This window comes from Pan paniscus, chromosome 6, assembly GCF_029289425.2.
Source record: "Pan paniscus chromosome 6, NHGRI_mPanPan1-v2.0_pri, whole genome shotgun sequence".
In the NCBI taxonomy this organism is placed as follows: Eukaryota; Metazoa; Chordata; class Mammalia; order Primates; family Hominidae; genus Pan; species Pan paniscus.
The window spans coordinates 148,113,729-148,139,066 of record NC_073255.2 but is presented as its reverse complement, the minus strand read 5'-3'; the positions used below and the strand labels follow the sequence as shown (position 1 = coordinate 148,139,066).

The 25,338-nt window shown below is 37.0% G+C and overlaps 1 protein-coding gene across 10 annotated transcripts in view; it reads left to right on the top strand.

Annotated features, from left to right (window-relative positions):
- The window catches only part of IMMP2L (inner mitochondrial membrane peptidase subunit 2), an 888,203-nt gene that overhangs the window by 262,764 nt on the left and 600,101 nt on the right, over positions 1-25,338 (top strand). The window contains exon 4 of one of the 10 annotated variants that reach the window (XR_010112785.1): positions 17,323-17,548. The exons of the other annotated variants lie outside the window; for them this stretch is intronic. The gene's annotated coding sequence lies outside the window, so the exon portion shown is untranslated. The remainder of the gene's footprint in view (positions 1-17,322; positions 17,549-25,338) is intronic. 10 annotated transcript variants of the gene reach the window in all.

Sequence of the window (25,338 nt, the reverse complement as noted above, 5' to 3'; positions counted from 1 at the left end):
AAAAAATCATGGCAAGTTGGAAGAACTAGTACATGTAAACTGAGTACATTTACATCTACTGAATATAGCTCTGTAGAAATGTGTGCAGGGTAATTCACATAGGGAGGAAAAACAAACTGTACAAATGTAAGAGGATAACATTAAGAGGCTGCCAGGCAATTCCCTTTTTCTCCTGAAGCCCTGGTCATGATTTTATTATGTAGAATTTGGAGAGAATCCAGAGGAATCCAACAGAAATTATTAAAAGGTTTGAGAAATCGGCTATGTGATGAAAGTCTAAAGGATTGGGTTTATTTAGCCTAGAGAAGTGAAGTCTGAATAGGGACTTAATTACAGTCTTCAAGTTCAGTGAAATCATAGACACAGAGGCCATGAGTGGTTCCCAGGAGGATTGTCTTTTGACAGGCATTCTTGAATATGGTTGTTTTCTTGGTTTCACTGTGTGTGAAGAGATATTATATGAGTGATGATGAGCAGCTGTTCTTTCTTCACTGCAGGGGGACAGGCAAGAAAGAGCTTAAATCACCACAGTAGTGATTTAGGTAGAACTTTTCAAATATCCTTGGAAGCTTGTGGAGATTCCTTTAGCAAAGCCTTTTTGTTTTGTTTTAGTTTTATTTTCAATGGACAGATAACTGTACATATTTATGGGTACAATATTATGTTTTGATACATGTTTACAATGTGGAATGATTAAATCTGTTAATTAACAAGTCCTCTAATATACTTGTCATTTTTTTTTGGTGAAAACATTTGAAATCTACCTTTTTAGTAATTTTGAAATATGCAATGCATTATTATTTATTATAGTCACCATTTTGCATCAGATCACTAAGGCTTATTCCCTCTAACTGAAATTTTGTACCCTTTAATCACCATTTTTCTCATCCTTTTCCCGTGGCCCCTGATAACCATCATTATATTTTGTGTGTAGACTGCCAGGTTTTGGTGGAATGGATTTTAAACTGAAGGAAGAAAAAAGGTACATTACTCCTTATACCAGGTTAAAGGTAAACATTTTTTTAGATGCTTTCACTCTAAGCTCTGTAAAAGTACAAGGACATCTGTCAAAAGTAAGACTGGATGATAGGTATTTTAATGTTGTAATTAGGAGACTCATTCAGTTTGGTAGAACTCCTTAGGGACTCTGTGAGATGTTTGTGGGCCATCGCCCAGGAGGGCCCTGCCCTTTGAAAAAGAAGACATTTAGATGATGGGAGCTGCTGCTGCAACCACTGGTCTTCTGCAAAGGCTTCTTGGTGTTTCTTGTTGAACTTTTTTTTTCCCTCAAAAGATCTTTTCTGATTGAATCACCCCAAATTGCAAGATACTATCTGTGTCTTTCCACTGCCTCTTTTTATCTAGAAATGATATCCATTTCTTAAGCAGCTGGCCTCATTTGGATTTTAAGGGAGGGAGTGGTTTCTAATTAAAGTCACATAGTAAGGTATGAAATGCACATGAAGAACTTCTATAGGATCTTTATTTGAACACACTTCCTTCTTTCCTCCCACAAATATTTACAGAAATCCTGCTAGGTGCCAGGCATTATTCTAGGTATAGTGAATATAAAGCAGACAAAAATCTCTACTGTTTTGGAGCTTGCATTCTAGTTGGGAGGTGGATAGAAAATTAGATATATATATATGTGTGTGTGTGTGTTTGTATATATATATAGTGAGAGAGAGAGAGAAAGAGACATAGAGTATTAAATAGTGATAAGTGCAATCAGAAAACATGAAGCACAAAAAGGGGATTTATACAGGGTCAAAAGTTCAATTTGCAATAGATTCGTCAGAAAGGCCTCACATATCTGTGTATCACAGATATTTCTCAGTTGCCTATTTTGGGCTTCTGCTTCTTTTCTCCCTTGCTTGACAGAAATAGGAACTGGCAGCTTGGCACACACTACTTCTACAAGGTTGCTGACCTCTGACATAAGTAGGGTCTGTAGGATTTAAATCATTCATTTTTTTTTTAAAAAGAAATCAATCATGCTTAAATAAACACAGATTATATTTTAAAATTACATCTGAAGGGGAATATCACACTCTGGGGACTGTGGTGGGGAGGGGGGAGGGGGGAGGGATAGCATTGGGAGATATACCTAATGCTAGATGACGAGTTAGTGGGTGCAGCGCACCAGCATGGCACATGTATACATATGTAACTAACCTGCACAATGTGCACATGTACCCTAAAACTTAAAGTATAAAAAAAAAAAAAATTACATCTGAAGGCATTTAAAACATTCCAACGAATATACAAATATGATCAGAATTTACCAAGTATATAGGCAGTCTATTTACCTTCTTCTATATATTTAGAATATTTCTCCTAATTTTTCTTATTCCTCATATTATGTGTTGCACAGTGAGGGATTTTTGTAAAGGGTGATAGGCAATGAAGTATGAAAGGATTCAACAGCCGCACTCCCAGGAAACCCACTTAATGCACATGATACCTAATGGTGGATCAATAGCATGATGTTTGTATTTGAAGAAAAACTCTTATAAAACAAAATTAAGAATGATGTGGACTTACTGCTGTGAGCATGGGAAGCAATTAAACTATGTCCTTCTTTTCTATGTGCAGTGGCAGACTGGGGAGAAGACACTACCAGATAATATGTAGGTTTGAAATTTGCAATAAGAATGTGAGTGATTTGAATAGAGTGAGACTCAATTCAAGGCTTTGCTTTTGTGGTGGGGATATTAAGAGAGTGTTAACTTCACTACTAGGTTTTATGTTCATTAATCAAATTCCAATTCAAATGGCCTTTAAATTTATGTAAAACCTGGAGCTGTGTCAACATCAAAATTTCCGTGAGGTCACAGAAGGCTTAAAACACAACAACCAAGCATAAGAACAGTAGGTATACTGAGGCTGGAGAAAAGAGCTGGGGAGGCAGAGCCGAGATCGCGCCACTGCACTCCAGCCTGGGTGGCAGAGTGAGACTCCATCTTAAAAAACAAAACAAAACAAAACAAAATAGAACAGTAGGTATAAAGTTTATTTCTGGGTCTACAAAATAGCTTGGATCTCTTTCCTAAAATTTTCAGAATTGGCCTTTTGATTTATATATCCCTTTGAAGCGACAGAAAGAATAACTTGAGATAATTTGCTCATTATAATTTCAGGTCCAGGTTCAGTTCATCATGATAACGATTACCTTACAAATTAAGCACTAAATCTTACCATAGCATTCAAGATCATTCAGAATTTGCCACCAACTTGTCTTTCCAGGCTTTTTTTTTTTTAAAATTATACTTTAAGTTCTGGGGTACATATGCAGATGTGCAGGTTTGTTACCTAGGTGTACACATACCATGGTGGTTTGTTGCACACATCAACCCATCATCTACATTAGGTATTTATCCTAATGCTGTCCCTTCCCTAGCCCCCCAACCCCCTGACAAGCCCCCGTGTGTGATGTTCCCCTTCCTGTGTCCATGTGTTCTCATTGATCAGCTCCCACTTATGAGTGAGAACATGTGGTGTTTGGTTTTCTGTTCTTGTGTTAGTTTGCTGAGAATGATGGTTTCCAGTGTCATCCATGTCCCTGCAAAGGACACGAACTCATCCTTTTTTATGGCTGCATAGTATTCCATGGTGTATATGTGCCACATTTTCTTTATCCAGTCTATCATTGATGGGCATTTGGGTTGGTTCCAAGTCTTTGCTGTTGTCAACAGTGCTGCAATAAACATATGTGTGCATGTGTCTTTCTAGTAGAATGATTTACAATCTTTTGGGTATATGCCTAGTAATGGGATGGCTGGGTCAAATGGTATTTCTGGTTCTACATCTTTGAGGAGTCGCCACACTGTGTTCCACAATAGTTGAACTAATTTACACTCCCACCAACAGTGTAAAAGCGTTCCTATTTCTCCACATCCTCTCCAGCATCTATTGTTTCCTGACTTTTTATTGATTGCCATTCTAACTGGAGTGAGATGGTATCTCATTGTGGTTTTCATTTTCATTTCTCTAACGACCAGTGATGATGAACTTTTTTTCATGTTTGTTGGCTGCATAAATGTCTTCTTTTGAGAAGTGTCTGTTCATACCCTTTGCCCACTTTTTGATGGGGTTGTTTTTTCTGGTAAATTTGTTTAAGTTCTTTGTAGATTCTGGATATTAGCCCTTTGTCAGATGGATAGATTGCAAAAATTTTCTCCCATTCTGTAGGTTGCCTGTTCACTCTGATAGTTTCTTTTTCTGTGCAGAAGCTCTTTAGTTTAATCAGATCCCGTTTGCCAGTTTTGGCTTTTGTTGTCATTGCTTTTGGTGTTTTAGTCATGAAGTCTTTGCCCATGCCTGTGTCCTGAATGGCATTGCCTAGATTTTCTTCTAGGGTTTTTATGGTTTTAGGTCTTAGGTTTAAGTCTTTAATCCATCTTGAGTTAATTTTATTAACAAATAACCTAAATCCACCAAATATGAATTTCTTTCATAGAATATCTCTTCCCTTTGACCACATCTTTATTCCTGCTTATGGCTGCATATCTACAATTGAATGTGATCTCTGCTGTCTTTGAAACTCTCATAGCACATTGTTTAACATATATCTTAGTGCATTGGAAACAACAGTAAGAACGAAAACCAGCCAAAAAAAATCTGTAATAAATTACAAGAGAATCGTCATGTGACTCTTAGAAATGTAATGTTGGTAATTTTTGATGTTTACCTATGCAAGGCATTTCATTATTGAGCTTATGGAAACCCAGATTCTCTTTGATTGGAATTTGGATAGATTATATTTTCCAGCTTTATGAAGGAAGATTAAATGCTGCAAACTTTATAGACCCCAATATTTCTTTCTGTCGGTCCAACTATCCATCATGCAGAAGGGAGTCCGTGGAAGTTCTCCTGTCTGTGAAACTGCTTGAGGGCTATTTCAAAGGGCTGTCTTTTTGGCTTTACATTTCTAGTTCTCTGTAATTAGACTTATATACATTTTTTATTGGATAATCATCAATTCCCTCCAACTCGGGGCCCGAATCAGAATGTATGGCAGTTTTTAATTTCATAACAACTTTGAACAAAACTAGCAAGCCGACGTAGCCATTTTCATACTCAATACCTTGAGAAAAATATTACCAATTTAAAGTATATTTTGTTTTTTTTTTTTTTTTTTTTGGTGTGGATTCTTGATTTTGTGGAACAAAAGACTGTAAGTTACATCTGTATCCATGATATTAGTGCCATCCTTTGCCCTCCATCCATGGTGCCTTTACAAATCAGTTACGGTGTTTAATACAAAAGCCTTTATGGTGGCTTTACGTAGCAGTTATGATGCTTAATACCACAGTCAAAATCAGGGTTTGCAGATGTTTTCCTGATTGCTTAGTAAATACTTCTGAGCAGGTAAAGCAGGAATATGTACGTTTAGAGATTCATTTTGTATCGTAATGGCTTGGCACACTTAAGTGAGCAGGATATATGCTCCTTCTTATTTTTCTTCCCATGTAGAGAAAAGTAAGGTTGTTTCTTATGCTGGTATCATTAATTTATTACTACAGACAGGATTGAGGTGGGCTTTAAAGAACATTGTTTCTGATATCTAATTATTGGCTGTAAGAATGGTTTCATAGCACCTTCTCTAAAATCAATTGCAGAGATCCTCTGATATTTTATGGTTCATAGTAACAACCCCATGGAGCAAGTCATCTCACTTCTCTAGGGAGAGCACATTTTGCAGCCAGTTTATCTTGAAACATTGCCTAATTTGAATTATTCTAAGGGTGTCTTATCAAATGTTTTCTTTTACAGCATGGTGATTGGGAATGCCTGCTTGGAAATTGTGTATCCCTAAATCATTCTGACTAGGCTCTACATCTCTGGGACCTCAGTCACCCACTGATGGGTGTGTTAAAGAGGATCCATGACCATCTTCTGAGAGAAATCATGGCCTTCCTTTGCTTAGGAGTGGGGTACTCTCCACATGCTGCTGTTTTGTTTTCATGAAGTAATGCAAACCTGGTTGTTAATCTGCTAATTCTCTAAGTTCAATATGCCCTTAATTGACAACAGAGAATATTTATATTCCTGTTTTTTCTCGGAGACCACAATCTCAAACTCTATGCCACTTTGTCCTTATCAAAACGGTCTCTATGATAATATTTGCATAATATTTCTGAGGAATATGTAATCCGTTCATTCTGCTAGGGAGTAGACCTTTTCTTTTAATTCAAGCCACATCATCATAGAGTTTTGGCCCTTTGAGAATTGCTTTTACTGAGTGGTAGTGTGGTGTCATCATTGACAGATTGAGGGTCATTAATACGCGATCTCAGTTAAGTCATTATTGCGTTGATCGTGGTGGAATGCTTAAGGAGATGGTCCATATATTACATAGTCTTTGTCTTATGAACAACCATAGGAGAAAGTTCTTAACTGTCCTGTCCCAGTGTCAGGTATAGCTAAACTTCTCCTGAGCAACTGTTGCTGAGAATCTTCTAACTGTTGGTTTTGATGCCAAGTGCATCTCTAACTGTACTTCTGTTAAACTTTTCGTGAACTGTCCTGACTCCATCTTCTTCTCTTATTATTTTTTCTTTATGTGTGTCTTCTCAATAATTAGTCTTTTTAGTGTTATACTGTATGTACTTCTGTAAGCTATCAAAAATCCTTTTGGAATCCTGTAGGTAATGAATGAAAAACAACATAACAACCTACAAGGGTAAGCTTTGATTGAACCTTCTTCCTTGGTTTTGGATTATAGTGACTGGTTTTCATACATAACCCCCCTACCAGATATGAGGACTTTCAGGGTTATTGTTGTCTCTCATTCTTTATCATGCAGAAGTATTAAGCACATTACTTTGTATTTAATAGTATCCCTGTGAATATATTGCAGTACATAAATATGCATTTATTGAATCTAGATACTGTTGGGTATACAAATATGAATTAAGTGTGGTCTCTAGCCTCAGGAAATTGATTTACAGTTGGAGAGACACAAGAAAGACTGTGTTAAGTGCTATCATATGCTGTGGAAGTCTTGAGGAGGGAGAAATGAATTCTGATTGGTGAGGGTCTAGAGGATTTGACCAGGGGAATACTGCTTTGGGGAAGTCTATTCTTAGCACTGAAAATTGAATTGCATGAGCATTTATGTAATTCTTGTATGATTCTGAATTGCTTTTTTTCTCCCTTAAGTTTCAATGATTCCCCTTTAAGCTAGTGTTCTGAAATTTAGAGAATACGCCCTTAATGATATCATGATTTCATAGACTTCAGTCCAAACTTGAAAACTTTAGTGTTGCCTCTTCCCTTCATTTTCTGATCATTTTAAAGGCTTTTCTCTGTTCAATCAGGTCTTTCCCAAGGAAACATTGCTAATTATTTTGTAAATGATGATTTCTGATTATTTTTGTTTTTGTTTTCCTCACAGGGTGTCCTGCTTAGATGATCATACGATTTTGAGGTCGTTTGTTAGGCTGTTACATTGTACTAAAAGCCCTCTGTAATTGCATCCTGATGGCCTTTCCTGCCTTGTGTTCCTTCATTTCCTCCTCATATGCCACACTGTTTCATGTCATAGGGTAAGCTATATCCTCTCTTTGCAAGGCCTTTATTATGTGATGCTGTCGGTGCAAACTCCTTTCCATTCTCCATGATCCTCTCATTCATCTGAGAAGCTCTTCCTTACCCTCAGCACAGTCACTCCACCCTGTGGCTCATGGCTGTAGACAAACAGCCTCATCAGTCCTTGTTTCACTGATGGCACATATTAATTTGCATTTCTCCCTTTTCATTAGATTTGAGCACCTAGGTGGCCAGATCTGCATTTTGTTCTACTTTCTCCAATGCCTGGTAGAGTGAGTGTGTTTTCCTGTATTTGCAACTTTTTGTCCACCATAAAGATGGATAGTTTTGTAGTATTCCAAAAACCCCTTGAACTTTCATTGCTCACAGAGTACATTGTCATAGCTGAGCTAGAGATTTCACTCTGGATTTCTTTCCTCTATGGCAACACTTCATCCAGTTTTCTTTTTGCTCTCAGTGCTTGCAACCTTTCTTATTTGTGAAAATTTTAAAGCCCCGGGCTTATAGTCATTCTGAACTCTACTGACCTGTCTTTCCTCTTCACTCTTGCTACCCTTAAGCAAAGTCATTGTCAGCACTACGGTTTTCCCAAACATTCCTCCCTAAACTCTTCCACTTCTAAGAATCATGGATTTCCCTTCAAGTTTCCTTTCCATGAACTAAATACATTTTTTTTTTCTTGGCCAATTTCTCAGTCCTACTCCCTCTCTCCAAATGCTGGCTTCGTTTGTCTAACTGCCACAATGGGTGGCTGTAGTAATGTAGTAATGAAGGAGAAGAGGATGTTAAGGCTTCTTTCAGTGACATTAAAGGCTATGGAAACACAAGTTATAATTTTTTCAGTTATATTGAATAGTCAGCAAGGCTAACTGAATTTGCAAACAAAAGAACAGTTCTTCAGTTTATGAGCAAAATATATCTAGAAGTTTTGTACTATTAGTGCAGTGAAAAAGTAACTGTTTTTTTAGATGGCTGCAGTGTTCCCAGCATTGAGCCTGTAACTGTGGCAGAGCCATGAGAACTACAGGGTATTTTACCTGTCTTGAAAAACTTTTGTTATATATACTGAGGAGAAAATGGTAATATACATGAGTACTGTGACATAGAATATGATATGAAATGCAAAGCTGATCATGTCTCTTTTTACAACTTTAATGATGTCTTGTTACCCAAAGTAAAGCCCAGGCCCCTTGGAGTAGTGTTCTTGTTTATTAACAATCTGGCCCTAACCTCTTTTTCCGGCTCGTCTTCCTCGACTGCCATTCTCCTACCACATACCCTACATGCTAGCCACTCCTAACTGCTCATCATTTCAGATTTTATCATTCACTTCAACACCTCCCTGCTTTGGGAAGCTGCTTCCATGTTTTTCATTTTCTTTCTCCCTGTCTTTGCCACATAAATTCATATTCATCTTTCAAGACCTGCCTAAATGTTACTTCCTCTGTTCTGTAGTTTTCTTCTTTCTTGCATTTTCCGAGGTAGAATTAGTGTCAACTCTATATGCACTTTTAGCTCCTTGGTAGCTCCCATTCTTGCATTTACCACAATGTTCTGTAATTGTTTTTCTTCTGATTCCCCTTTTGATTTCTTCTTTGACCCATTGGTTACATAGGAGTAGGTTAATTTCTACCTATTTATGATTTTTCCACATTTTTCCTCTTTTGATGTCTAATTTTATTCTATTGTGATCAGAGAACATATATTATTTTTATCCTTTTAATTAATTGAGGTTTTTTTATGGCCTAGAATATGATCTGTCCTGGAGCAGTGTTCCACATGTGCTTGAAAATAATGTATATTCAGTTGTTGTGGATGGAGTATTCTATTGATGTCTGTTAGATTAGTTATTTATAGTATTGTTCAAGTCTCCTGTTTCCTTGTTGATCTTCTGTCTAGTTAGTGGTTCTATGCGATGTTGAAAGTGAGTTATTGGCCAGGCCATGGTGTCTCATGCCTATAATCCCAGCACTTAGGGAGGCCGAGGGGGTGAATCATATTAGCCCAAGAATTTGAGACCAGCCTGGCCAACATGGTGAAACCCAGTCTCTATAAAACACACAAAAATTAGCTTAGCATTGTGGCTCACGCCTGTGGTCCCAGCTACTTGGGAGGTTGAGGTGGGAGGATTGCCTGAGCCTGGGAGGTTGAGGCTTCAGTGAGCTGAGATTGTACCACTGATCTCTAGCCTAGGTGACAGAGAGACCCTGTCTTAAAAATAAAAAAAAAATCAAAAAAAGAGTTATTTAAATTTCCAACTATTATTGTTGAATCATCTGTTTCTCCCTTCATTTCTGTCAGTTTTTATTTCAAATATTTAAGTGCATCATTATTGGCTGCATATATGTTTATCATTTCTATAACTTCCTGATTGATTGGCTCTTTTATCATTACAAAAGTTCCCTCTTTATTTCTGAACTGGGAATGGGGAGTAAGGGAGCAGTCTTGGTTCAAATACCATAGACTCTTCCCTTTCTTACCGAATTTCCATTTTTGTAAGAACAGATATTTCTTCATTTGCTGTCTGCTCTGAAGATCATTTGCCTTAAAAAATTTGTTTAACCAGTTTCACGGGAGAGCAGAACAGTGGAGATCCTCATACTGTCATGCCAGAAGTTGATCTGTCACACTTCTTTCTATAATTTTTTATGTGTGTGCTTGTTTTCCATCATAGCCAATTAGTCTTATAAGCTTTATGAGGCTATGTTTTATTAATGTTTATTTGTCCGCTACCTAGCACAATGCTTGAAATATTGAAGGTCAGCAATTCTCAATTATTTTCTCTTTTGGACACAGCTTTGAATGCTGAAATTTTTCATGGTACACTTGAATGTATTTTAAAAAAAGAAAATAATACTAAATAACTTAGCAACAATTATGATATATTTATTGCTATAGCTTAACAACATTTCATGATTTCTATAAAAACAACCTTAGTTGTCCTACCATTCCTGTGGTCTCTTTCCAGTACCCTGTCACCTTTAGAGAAGAGCTGTTTACTGCTCTGACTGATCTGTCTCTTCACTGTGTGAAATCAAATTTGTTTGTTTTTGGTGCCACTTGATGTCATTTCCTATCCTTGACTTATAACAGAGTACCCCCATTTATATAATGCTGGTGTACAGAATGTTTGTACATTTTCTGATAAACATGGATGTAATAATTTAATGTCTTCTTAGTTTTGACAAAAATAACTGGTTATTTTTTGGGTCAGCTTGGGTGATGGCACCTCTGTGAAGTTTACTATGCCTCCCAAGTGTCTCTGTTGGGTACTTAGTGTTTGGTCCTGTTGGATAAAATAAAGGTTAAATTATGAAGTATATAAAGTATAGACTTCAAATGCTATGGAAGTCTTCCATGTAACCTAAGCTGTGAGGTTTGTGACAGTTTCTTGACTTGCCACATTTTTTAGTCTCTGTATCCTATGTATTTAAGGGGTTACTAAATTTTATTGCCTTTATCTTCTGCAAGTTTCTAAATTTCAGTCCTTTCTTTCTGTCTGTCTTTCCTTCCTTCCTTCCTTCCTTCCTTCCTTCCTTCCTTCCTTCCTTCCTTCTTTCCTTCTCTTTCTTTCTCTCTTTATCTCTTTCTCTTTCTCTCTCTTTCTCTCTCTCTCTTTCTCTCTCTCTTTCTCTCTCTCTCTTTCTCTCTCTCTTTCTCTCTCTCTCTTTCTCTCTCTCTTTCTCTCTCTCTCTTTCTCTCTCTCTCCTTTCTTTCTTTCTTTCTTTCTTTCTTTCTTTCTTTCTTTCTTTCTTTCTTTCTTTCTTTCTTTCTTTCTCTCTTTCTCTCTTTCTCTCTTTCTCTCTTTCTCTCTTTCTCTTTCCCTTTCCTTCTTTCTTTCTTCTCTCAGAGTCTCGCTCTGTTGCCCAGGCTGGAGTGCAGTGGCGTGATCTCCACTCACAGCAAGCTCTGCCTCCCGGGTTCACGCCATTCTCCTACCTCAGCCTCCCAAGTAGCTGGGACTACAGGCGCCTGCCACCACGCCTGGCTAATTTTTTTGTATTTTTAGTAGAGACAGGGTTTCACCGTGTTAGACAGGATGGTCTTGATCTCCTGACCTCGTGATCTGCCTGCCTCGGCTTCCCAAAGTCCTGGGATTACAGGCCTGAGCCACCGCACCCAGCCAATTTCACTCCTTTCTTTGTTGTTCTTACTCAATCAGTTCTTATCCAAGCCTTTAAACACTTATTACTAAGTTTTTAGTAAGAGGCACCTAATTTGTCTGTTTCTTTAGTCTGTGCTTTTGGGAAGTCATCCTGTACGTTACTTCCTAGACCAAGTTTCTCGGAAGACCAGTTCATCATGACATTTCCTTTTTTTGCTTGCCACTAATGTTTTCTAAATGTTTGATGTGTACCAACCACTGTTTTAGGTACAGTGGTTCTGTGGTGAACAAGCTGGACAAAGTTTCTGCCTCCTTGGGCCTTCTGTTCTGTGTTGTGATAGGCAGTAAACAAGTATATAAAGGATATTCTCACACTGTGATAAGGGCTTTGGTAGTCATAAATACAATCTTGGGATAACTTAAGAGACCACCTTAGGTAGGTGAAGAGTGAAGACATCTGAGGAGATGTTATGTGAGCTGAGACCTGAAGGATGTGAATGAGCCATGCAGGAACTGGGAAAAAAGGACTTCATGCAGAGGGAACAACAAATGTGACGTCCCGGGAATAGGGAAGAGCTTGGCATGCTTGTAAAACAGAAAGGAGGCTGTGACAGCTAAAACATAATGATGGATGAGAATAATGAGATGATGTCGAAGGGAAAGCCAGATCATTTAGGGCCTTGCTAGAGTATGGCAAGGAGTTTTATTTTGTTTCAAGAGTCCTGTGAAGTCATTGATGGTGTTAAGAGGAGTGAGTTGACTTGTTTTTAAAAGATAGATAAATCCTGGCTTATTTGTGGAGAATAGTTTGAATAGGCAAGAGTAGAAGTAGGAGACTACTAAGAAGGTTGACACTAGTGGGTTAGTCAGCATTAAAGATGGAGAAAACTGGATAGGTCAAGATAGAGGTTGGAGATGGAGTCAATGCAATGAACTGGGCAATGCATTAAAAGCCCGAAATGTTTGTTCTCTATATGCTGCATCATGGACAAAATCCTTCGTATTTTGAAGTCTCTGTAACCTGGCCTCTTTATATGTCTGTTTATTTTCCTTTACACCCCAAGGTCCACTTTGTTCTTCAAGCAAAAGAGGTTATAATATAGTAATTAAAAGCACATGTTTTTGCACCCGACTTCCTGAGTTCAGATCTTTGCTTTGTCCCTTCCTATGTGATATCAAGTCAGAGAAATCTTGCCTTAGTTTCATAGATGAAAAAACTGTAAAATTGAGACAATAATATTTAGAAAAAGGGTTTTCGTAATTCACTTAGGATCTCAAGATGGCATCCTTTGGCTAGTAGAAATAGCTTTTTAGTTGCTGCCTCAGTCTTCACATGGCCTTCTCTCTCTTTCTGTTTGTTTCTCCTTCTCTTCAACGGACTTGTCTTTGGATTAGGGCCCATCTTAATTCACAGTACTCTTATCTCAAGATCCTAAGTTAATTACAAAAAACCTTTTTCCAAATAAGGTCATATTTACAGTTTCTGGAAGTTGGCACTTCGGCATATCATTTTGGGGGTTCACTATTCAACCCATTACAGTGAGCTTTTTGTATCAGGCTAAGACCACATTAGTTCCAACTTTGCTTTTATTCTTCTGTTTTATACATTTTACCCAATTTTGAAAATCTGGCGTAAACCTTATCACTTCCATAAAATAGCCTCTGCTGTATAAGATTTGTTATTGGGAGATAAAAAGTAAAATCAAATACAATAATGTTTTTGAATGTCTGTGATTATCAAAACTGCACAGAGGACCTGCTCTCAATAGACTACTTAGGTTAATTGATTTTTATGGATTATTTGGGTGGTTGAAATTCTTTTTTTCATGTTTCATGTCTTAAGTATTGGGAAAAATATTTCATTCTCATAGAACTGATGAGTTAGAAACCATTAAAATGAATATTTCTAATTCTGTTAAGAACAAGATATCTTAAAAGTTGGATTAGAGGTAGAGTTTTAAATCTAATTTCTGGGTACAAGTTGGGTGCAGATTTCAAGGAAATAGTTTTGATCACAGAAAACTAGATTACTTGTGTATGTGGGGAAGGTAGAGCAAGAACAATATATGTGAGCTGGAAAATGATAAAACATATTATTAACAAAAGATCATACTTTATTAGGTTTTCCTTTCTCACTTTCAGGGCTTAAAGATGAAAAAGTCTTCAGTTGGAGCGTTAATACAAATATGTGTAAATCATGCCTTATTACTGAGTTTCACAACTGGGGTGTGCAACTGATGTGTCTATGTATATGTGTAGAGAGAAACTGGAATGATGTTTTAGTGAAGCATTGACAATGGTTATCTCTAAATGGTGACATTCATTTTTAAAACTATCTGATCTGACTGTGTTTTTTTGGCAATAAAAGTGTGTCATTTTACAAAAACAATTGTTGGGAGTGGAGAAGAGATGAAGCGTTTGAGAGTGGCTGGAGCCCCCAGGCTAGTTCACTCCAGCTGCACATACAAACCATGTTTACTCATGTCTCATATAAAGAGTATAATTTTCTGTATATACCATAGGGCAGAAATTGTTGAGAAGCACTGTAAAGGTATATGTTAAAACTTTTCAAAGAAATTATTTGTTTGTATATTTGGGGATACAAGTGCAAGTTTTTTACATGTATGTGTTGTGTAGTGGTGAAGTCTGGGCTTTCAGTGTACCCATCACCCAAATATTGAGTATTGTACTCAACAGGTGGCTTTTTAGCCCTCACCCCTCTCCCATCCTCTCACCTTTCATAGTCTTCAGTGTCTTTTACTCCACGGTCCATATGTACCCATTGTTTAGCTCCCACTTATAAGTGAGAGCATGTGGTATTTGACTTTCTAAGTTATTTCACTAAGGATAATGGCCTTCAGTTCCACCCATGTTTCTGCAAAAGACATGATTTTATTCTTCTTTATGGCTGAATAGTATAATGTAGTGTTACATATACTACATTTTCTTAATCCAGTCTTCTGCTGATGGGCACTTAGGTGGATTCCATAGCTTTGCTATTGTGAATAGTGCTGCAATAAACACACAAATTACAGTTACCATTTTTATATAATGATTTCTTTCTCTTTGGGTAGATACCCAGTAGTGGGATTGCTGGATGGAATAGTAGTTCTATTTTTAGTTCTTTGAGTAATCTCCATTCTGTTTTCCATAAAGGTTGTACTGAAATTCCTACAAGCATTCCCTTTTCTGCTGCATCTTTGCTAACATCTGTTGTTTTCAGACTTTTTTTTTTTTTTTTTTTTTTTTTTTTTAATGAGACAAGGTCCCTGTCTGTCTCAGGCTGGAGTGTGGTGGAGTCATCTCGGCTCACTGCAACCTCCGCCTCTTGGGTTCAAACAACTCTTGTGCCTCAGCCACCTGAATAGCCAGAATTACAGTGTTTTTAGACTTTTTAATAGTCATTCTGACTGGTGTAAAATGGTATCTCATTGTGGGTTTAATTTGCATTTCTCTGATGATTAGTGATATTGAGCATTTTTTTGTGTGTGTTTGTTGGCTGCTTGTACGTCTTTTGGAAAATGTTCATTCCTTTGCTCACTTTTTAATTTTTTTTTTTATCTTGTAGAGTTGTTTGAGTTCGTTGTAGGTTCTGGATATTAGCCCTTTGTCAAATGCAAATATTTTTTCCCATTCTATAGACTGTCTGTTTACTCTGTTGATTGTTCCTTTTGTTGTGCAGAAGCTTTTTAGTTTAATTAAATCCTATTTGTCTATTTTTAGTTTTGTCGCTTTTGCTTTTGAGGACTTGGTCATAAGGTGTTTGCCTAGGCCAATGTCCGGAAGAGTTTTTCCCAAGTTTTCTTCTAGGATTTTCATAGTTTCAGATCTTACATTTAGGTGTTTAATCCATCTTAATTTTTGTGGATGGTGAAAGGAGGTATGGGTCCAGTCATTCTTCTGCATATGGCTATTCATTTTTTCCAGCACCATTTATTAAATAAGGTGGCATTTCCCCAGTGTATATTTTTGTTGACTTTGTTGAAAATCAGCTGGTTGTAGGTATGTGGCTTCATTTCTGGGTTCTCTATTCTGTTGCATTCATCTTGGTATCTATTTTAATATCAGTCCCATACTCTGTTGGTTGCTATAGCCTTGTAATATAATTTGAAGTCAGGTAGTGTGATGCAGCCAGCTTTTTTTCCCCTTAGGATTACTTTGGCTTTTTTTTTTTTTTTGGTTCCACATGAATATTAGGGGTTTTTTTTTCTAATTCTGTGAAAAATGACATTGGTAAAAGCCCAGGATCAGGTGGGATCACAGCTGAATTCTACCAAATAATAAAGAAGAACTAATACCAATCCTCTTGGAACTATTCCAGAAAATTGAAGGGGAGGGAATTCTTCCTAACTTACTCTATGAGGCCAGCATCAACCTCATCCCAAAGCCAGATAAGGAGACAACAATAAAAGAAAACTGCAGACCAAAATCTCTGATGACCATAGACACAAAATCCTCAACAAAATACTAGCAAATAGAACACAACAGCACATCAAAGAGATTAATATACCATGATCATGTGGGATTTATCTCAAGGATGCAAGGATGCTTCGATATATGTAAATTGGTAAATCTGATACATTACATACACAGAATTAAGGACAAAAACCATATGATCATCTCAATAGATGCAAAAATTTCCTTCAGTAAAATTCAGCACCCCTTCATGATAAATATCCTCAAAAGACTAGGCCTTAGAAGGACATATCTCAACATAATAAAGAAAATATAAGACAAACCCACAGCTGACATCATACTTAATGGGGAAAAGTTGAAAGTATTAAGAAATAAGAGGCATCTAAATTGGAAATGAGGAAGTCAAATTATCCCTGTTTGCTGATGATATGATCTTATACCTAGAAAACCCAGCAGACTCCACTGAACAACTCTTATAATTGATCAATGGATTCAGTAAAGTTTCAGGATACAAAATTAATATACAGGAATCAGTAGCATTTCTTTATACCAATAACAATCTAGCTGAGGACCAAGTCAAGAAGACAATCCCGTTTACAATAGCTATTTAAAAATGCCTAGGAATATATTTAATCAAGGAAGTGAAAGATCTCTGTAAGTAGAACTACAAAACACTGATGAAAGAAATCGTAGGTAACACAAACAAACGGAAAAACATTCCATTCTCACAGATTGGAAGAATCATTATCATTAAATCTACCAATTCAGTGCAATCCCTATAAAATTGTATGTTAAAACAATTGTGTTACCTTGTGAATAACTCATGCACACCTCCCACACTGAATAAGTTGTATCTGATTTGTTAAAAGTGAATTTTGTATTATTACATTTTCAGTATAATTACTGTCTTTCCTTCACCAGTCCCCCACAACTGTTTTTGGAGTGTGAATTACTTGTAGGAAGTAGCCCAAGTATAGAAATGCTAGTTGGGGGAACAGTAATTCTGGTTCAAAACCATTAGGAATTCAATTCAGAACATAAACTTTCTTTTTAACAAGCTAATTCTCCTCGGAAATATTTGAGTTTGTTGGTAGAAATGTTTGTGTGAGAGTGCTTTACTGTTATTTGTAGAGAAGCATTTGGGCCAAGTCTCTTATCTCATTAGCGTCCCTCCACCTCTTATGAGTGGGCAATGTGATCTTATTGACTTACAGGCACTGACCTGTATTCCTTGTCTCTGTGAGCAGATCCTCTGGGAGCCTCCATGGGATTCCTGTGAATATGCACAGTGCAATTGCATTTTTCTCAACATGAAAGAATTCAAATAGTCTGGAAACTTGCCAACTTTAATTCTGACACATCTTGAGATTAGAATGTCAATGTAAATGAAGAAGCAGAGTTGCGCCTTGGTGCTACTGCTTTGGGATCAGAGACTGGAAGATGTCAAGCAGACAGAGCTGTAAATGATCAAGCGTGAGTGCTTTACGTACTGATGGGGAATGCTGGTATCTTTTCATGTCTGCACTCTGTTAATTCTCTAAATCATTATACTATTACTCTTTCTGTTGGGAATAACAAGAAAAACTATTCTATCTGTGTTGCCTGCTCCTGGGACATGTGCCTGTTTGCTTAAATACGGGTCTTTGAATTTAGGATTACAAAACAGTTGTTCAGAAAACAACCACAGCAGTATACTTCAGAAAACCCTTCTCTCTTTTGAGATATAACTGGATTGGTGATTCATGTCTGTTTGTTAATTGCAATAAAGCTGCTATTGTAATTTAGTATGCTTGTTAAGAACAGTCCAACAGTCCTCTAAGGGACAATAGATAACCTGCTATGTGTCTTGCTTAGGGAGCTGGTAATTATTTTACTGTAAATGAATCTAACAATAGCCTATCAGAAAACCACAAGAGGGACAGGCTTTGAGGGAGAAGTGTTAAAATTGAGGCTCTTCTGTATTGACTACATTCGTCAGCCCAAATTACTGGCAATAAGGTTTTTAGAGAGGCTCAAGTAAAGTAAAATAATTAAGATTCTCTTCAGTTACTGTAAAAAGATTCTTAATATGAGTGCATCTTATTTAAGACTCATTTTAGCCTTCCTTTTAATGGAAGTTTTAATGTTTCATATTATGTAATGATGACTTCCCATTTTGAAAAGGTGATCCTACCAGATCAGAGACTTGTAAATTTTTCCTGCAGGAATTGCTTGATTATTATCACTAATTACATTTTAGAACTATCTACTATATTTTATTTGGATTTACATTGATTTTTTCCTCCTGGGAAAAACAGGTGTAATTAAAACCCAGATGGAAGTAATAATTTTGGGTGTCATTGGCAGAGTAAATAAAGAATAGGTTAGGGAAGCACATTTTCTTCCCATGAAAGACTTTCAAAATTATATGTTGACTGAAGAAACTGTAGGCAAGTTATTAGTTTCCAAAAAATTTAGGAAGTATATATAGTTCTTAATAAAAAATGGAGTTTGTTATAAATCAAACTGATGACTTTGGTATTTGCATCCTCTCAGTATTAAGATCAAACCTACTTTTATTTATATCCTTTTCATTCCTTCCCTTTATGCCACTATGCTCCAGCCAAACATAATTATTAATTCCAGAAATATTCCATGTAATATTTGTGGTTTTGGCTATGATTTTCCTTGAGCCTTGAATGTTCCTAACCGTAACCTCTGTATATCCAGAACTTAAGACCCCTTCAGACCTTGCTCCCTTGGGAAGTGTTCCTTCATCAGGTGGAATGAATGTCCCCTATCTCTGAATCCCACAATATTTCACGTGCACCTCCCTGCATCCTCAAGGTAGAAGTTTATATGCTTTGTTCATGATGACCCCATACCCATGGCAAGATAACTGTTGTTCTATATCCGGCCACTTCCTTTATTTTAGAGTTTATTATTATGTATGATGTCTAGTTTTCCATATTTTTCCTGTTAGGCTATGAGCTCATGGTAACCTCTTTATTATGTCAAATAAGGCTACCCATGATCTGATCCCTGTCTTTCTCGTGCAGCCCAAAATTTCCACTGCTTTGGGCTTTATACCTCAGTGTTCCAGTAATGTTTCGGCATTGCTGAGGTATGTATATATATATTTTTTGAGATGGAGTCTTATTCTGTTGCCCAGGCTGGAATGCATTGGCATGATCTCGGCTCACTGCAACCTCCGCCTCCTGGGTACAAGCGATTCCCCTGCCTCAGCCTCCCAAGTAGCTGGGATTACAGGTGCCCGCCACCACGCCCAGCGAATTTTTGTATTTTAGTAGAGATGGGGTTTCACCATGTTGGCCAGGCTGATCTTGAACTCCTGACCTCAAGTGGTTTGCCCGCCTCCACCTTCCAAAGTGCTGGGATTACAGGCAGGAGCCACCACACCATGATGCTGAGCTATTTTTAATTTCTGGACTTTGATCTAGGTGTTTCTTCCATTTGTAATGTTCTTTATACTCTATCAAGACTCCATTGTCACCTCCTCCAACATCTAGATCAGTTAGCTAATTTCTGTACTCTTGCTATGTACTTCTGTATTATAATCTGAGGTGATCTTACTGGGTAAACAAAAAGCTGACTTTGAAATCTCTATCTTTCTACCAATTGCCAATTTTGGTCCTAGAGTCTGAGGTGTGTGGGCCCAAAGAAAAGGGCTAGGTGAGCCCAATTGAAAAGGTTGGGGATGTCCTGTGGGAATAAGCCCATGGCTGGACATTTCTGTGAACTTGGTCAGCCCTTTTCTACTTTTGTTTGCTCCTCTTCTCTATTAACACATAAAAATTTTTATAATAGTCTATGTATCAGCCAATCAGTGCCTAGTTTGGGACACTTACTATGTGTGAAGCACTGTACAGGCCTTGAGATTAAAATGTTGAACAAGACAGAATGGTTCCTTGTGGAGCTTAGCTAGTGAGGTAAATAGTTGTAGTATGACCAAATAATTTTCAGTGTGTTTAATCATACTAAAGTAGCAGTGTACAGTGCCTTTTTAGAATATAGTAGTGATTTATTTATTTTGGGGAATCAGGAAAGGTTTGTATTAGACATGCCATTTAAGCTGAGATCCAAGAAATGAGGAGTTTGCTAAAAAAGCAAGGTGGAGACTGTTTATAGACATTAGCATGAGCAAAAGCCCTAAGGGAGGATAAAATGAGAAGTGGTTGAAGGCCAGCATAGTTAGGTGGGAGAGTTTACACAAGATAATCCTGAAGAGATATAGTAAGGGCTTTATCTTGGAGGTTATGGGAAGCCACATTAAGGATTTTAGACTTTGTCTACAAGATATAAGAAGTCATTGGAGAATTTTAATGTCATCATGTTTATGTTTTATAACAGTTATTCTGTCTGCATTACAGAAAACAGATCGGGTGGGGCAAAAGTAGAAATGGAGTGTTTGTATTTATCTGATTAGGAGGCTGTTGCTGTGGTCCAAGCATGAGATGACTCTGGTTTAGATTAGTGTGGTAATAGAGATGAAGTAGACAGGTTGGAAACATGTGTAGGAATAGAATGTGACCAGAGAGAGAAAGTAGTTAAGAATGACTTCTAAGCTTGAACAACTTGAGCAACTTGCTTCATGGTGGTGTCATTTTTTTCTGAGATAGGTTTTGGGTAATGTAGGGCATTTGTACTTAGGGACTCTCCAAGATATCCAGATGGTCAATTGGATAGATAAGCCTGATCCTGAGAGGTGGATTTGGAGTCATGGCAGGCATCTGTGTGGATGTAGTTACCTGGGCCACTGATTGTCAAAATGTGGTCCCGTGACCAGCAACATCAGCATCACTTGGATGTTTGGAATTTAGACATGGACTTACTTAGGCCCCAACCTTGACCTACTCTATATCAGAAACTCTGAATGTGAGGCCCAACAATCTGTGTTAATAAGCCTTCCCTGTGGTTCTGATGTACACTGAAGCTTGAGAACCACTGGCCAAAGCAGTGAAATATAGCATGAGGGCATAAGTGTAATTTACATTATTTTACTCCAAAAGCAGTCTTAATTTGTGATGAATTTTATGTTATTCAGCTTTTGTCCATTCTTCCATTGGGTGTGTATATTAGTCCATTCTCACAGTACTATAAAGGACTGCCCAAGACTGGGTAAATTATAAAGGAAGAGGTTTAATTGATTCACCATTCAGCATGGCTGGGGAGGCCTCAGGAAACTTACAATCATGATGGAAAGGGAAGCAAACACGTCCTTCCTCATATGGCAACAGGAAGGAGAAGTGCCAAGCAAAAGGGGGAAAAGCCCCTTATAAAACCATTAGATCTCATGAGAACTCACTCACTATCATAAGAACAGCATGAGGGTAACTGTCCCTGTGATTAAATTACCTCCCATTGGGTCCCTCCCATGGCATGTGGTGATTATGGGAACTACAGTTCAAGATGAGATTTGGGTGGGGACACAGCCAAACCATATCAGTATGTTAATGGAGTATATAATAGTCTTAGCGGGAGTTATGTGGTCCTGAGACTGTACTTTACACTAAGATTTTGAAAAATTGTTCATGTAAGGTAAGTGCTCATTTTAGAGATGCCATGTTAGTAGGCATAAACAAAATCCAATTGTTATATATTCCTAGAGGAATAAAGAAAAAATTCTATGAGTAAGAAAATAAAAACAAATAAATACTTGTGTTTTCATTAGATGGAGGTCTTTTCAGTTCAAACGTACCGTTCATAAATTATTGAAATATAGGCATCATGTAGAAATTACTTTGATTAAACTCTTTACCTTGGCAACTACTTTCCAAAGGGTAGGATGCTATTTGGTAAGCCTTTTAAAGTTGGTTTTGACAGCTAATTTGCTCACATAATAGCATAAAGTTTCTTCTCTTCTGCATCATATTTTTAAAGAAATTTTTTTCTTTATAGTGAACTCTGATAAATATATAAGATAACTGATGGACTACATCTACATAAAAAAGAATTCAAGTCACTAAATACAATACTCATGACAAATAGAATACATTTAGACTCTTCAGTCCTAGGATTGCATTCTGTCACTATGTTCAAGAATAATACTGAACATTATTAAAAAATGAAAAGCAGATCAGTTGAAAAGGTTTCTTTAAGGCACTACTGAAGTTTATCATAATGGGAGACAGGTAATGATAACTTTCAAGTAATGGAATCTGTGCTGCAGTACATTCACTTGACACATTTTCTTTGAATGAAATAGTTTTTTTAATTTTTTTAAATAAAAGGCAAGCCAGCTTTCTCTTCCCCCATTTAATTAGGGCAGCTACATTGTAGGCACTAGGAAAAGAAAATCGGTGATTTTCAAATCAGTGGGGAGGATACACACACACACACACACACACACACACACACAGACACACATGCATGCACACACACAAAGATGGCACAATAGGAATAGGGTTTGTATAGGTTAATATAATAACATGCAGTACCAAAGAGTGATGCCTGCCCTGAATCTTGAAAGGCAGGAAGAGTTAGCCAATATTGAAAGAGGTATTCTCAAATCAGAACATGATAAGAGCTTCTCCTTAGAGCAGGTATAGGTAGCCAAAAATGGTGCAACTCCAGGAAAATTTCTGAGTGCATTTTGATGATATACTTTAGGATAGCATTTCTGTGTGGTGAGTTTGCATTTGATAGGTCTTCTTTTAGATAGGATACTGGGGCTTAACTGGATTTAAACACATAATTCCATATTTTGATAACATAATTTCATAATTTGTTACATCTTCTTTCATGATGTGAACATTTTTTTTAAAAAAACTGTAATACATACTACGATTAATTAAAACTTGCATTTAACATCATATACATACAGAAGAAAATACTGTATTCATAGTGTGTTTAATAATACTTTTCAGTGAATATGTCTTTTTATTTTTTAATTATAAGATGAAAAAAGTGGCACTGTTTCTGGAGAGTCCATAGTATATAGCAAACACATATAATTTTTGTACTTGCCACTTTATTTTACATTTATTTGCATACTTGCATGTTTTTCAAGATGATATATACTTGATTTGGCTTAAAAATTCTATCATTTGTTCAGTCTTTCCATATGAATAATGTCTTTCTATATGGATTGCATTTATTAATGCTTATTTATATAGTGTCTTAACATGATGAGACAATATAATAATATGAAAAAGACTGGTATTTGTTGGGACAAGGAAATGAATCAGATCAAAGTGTTTCTTAAATGAGCAGATGCTGCTTTTGATAAAAAATTTTACAGTGAAGCCTCTTATTATCGCCACAAACTCTGCCCTGCCGGTGCCCTGTCAACTCATGACTAGGTATGGATCTCAGACACTGGCAGTTGTAGGCAGAAGTAGCATAGGCAGAGCCTGAGCCCTCTCTCCCTGTATTGTCCTTACTTTTGTGCCCTATGCAGTAACTGGACCTTGCTCCACCTACTTTAGAAGTAATAAAAAATGGACAATATTTGCAGATGCCTCCAATTTACCAAGGACCAGAAAAGATAATAGTTTGTATAGAAATCTGAAGTTTGGCCAGGTGCAGTGGCTCATACCTGTAATCCCAGGTATTGGAAGGCTGAGATAGGAGGATTGCTTGAGCCCAGGGGTTTTAGACCAGCCAGGGCAACAGGGTGAGGTTGCATGTCTACATAAAATAGAAAAATTAAAATTAGCCAGGCATGGTGGTGCTCGCCTGTGGTCCCAGCTATTGGAAAGGCTGGTGGGAGGAGGATTGTTTGAGCACAGGAGGTTGAGGCTTTAGTGAGCCCCGTTCATGCCACTGCATTCCAGTCTGGGCAACAGAGCAAGACTCGGTCTCAAAAAAAAAAAAAAAAAAAAGAGAGAAATGTGAAGTTTAACTCATATCTCTACCCTGGGAATGTAGTTTTCGCTTCTGGCTCCTTTTATCATTATTATTATTATTATTATTATTATTATTATTATTAGATAAACGACAAAAACAAAATTTTTGAAACCCTGCAAGTTTACCTCTTTGGCATTGTTTTCCTATTGCTGCCACCACATGGCTGAAGCCTGTTCCTGGGCAAAACCATGAGCTAGGTGAAGTTTGTCTTAAGACAACTCCTGCCTCCCTTTTCTATCTCTGCTATCCACAAAACATCTAATACTCTTGAGTTCCTTCCATCCTGTGAGACTTCACACAATGTTATTGATTGGTTGCATCCTAATATCCTACTCCTTTTAGGAATATCAGCTTTTTAAAAGAGAATGTCTTGGGGGGAATAATATATAACACATAGAGAAATAAATCTCTAATGGTAGAATTTAAAACATCATGGTGGTGCTGTGTTGATGAGTGAGAAAATTGGGGACAGAGACTTTTGTCTAATTCTAAAGTAAATGTATCAGTGACTGCTTCCTCTGTTTGTTTTGTAAAGCTGGGGTTATTATTTATAATTAGTGCCAATTAAAAAATGTCTTGAATTACCATACTTAAATAGATAGCATACAGGCATGAATGGGCCAGAATTTACTACTTCTTCTTTGAAAAAGATACTCTGTAATGATACAGAGAATGAACCGACACTATTTTTATACAATGACTCATGAACTCATAGACATGAAGGAATGATCATTGTTCCACATTTCAATTTGTGGTCTATCCTGGAATAATATTTTAATTAATCCAGCAAACACCTTTATGGATGAGAAGTAATATTACCCCTGGAGAATAGTATATAGAAAAAAAGTTAATATAATCTGAAAGCTCAAAAAAGAAAAAAAAATATTACCCCTATTAAGTCTATTAAAGATTGGGTCAAAAGATAATTCAAGGTTAAGAATGTCCTCCTTAGAAGTTGCCCAGTAAATCGGTGAGAGAATTGGGAGAAGAAAATCTGAGCTTCTGGCCTCTTAGGGCATGGAGTCACTGTTTCCTTTGAGGCCATGTTTATAATCACAGTAAGTGACCTGGGGAGACCAGCGCTCTTAGCAATGAAACAGATGGCATGAAGTTCCCATCACCCTGCAGCTCATCAGCCATAACTGACCAACTGGGAAACAAATGTTAAATAATAACAAATTAGGGTATGTTTAAATAATGACATTGAATAAATCTTAGTAATTTTACATTTTCAAAGGACTTTACAATTGTTTTTTATTACCCAAATTACCTAAAATTCCCCTAACTCACTATGTTTTTTTAATGCCTCAAAAAAGGTATGTTTGAGACCATGTGTATTCTGATGATGCATTTGTATTAAGAAGAAAGAAAGATTATCAACCCCACAGCTTGGTAAGTTTCTATAAAAATTTATG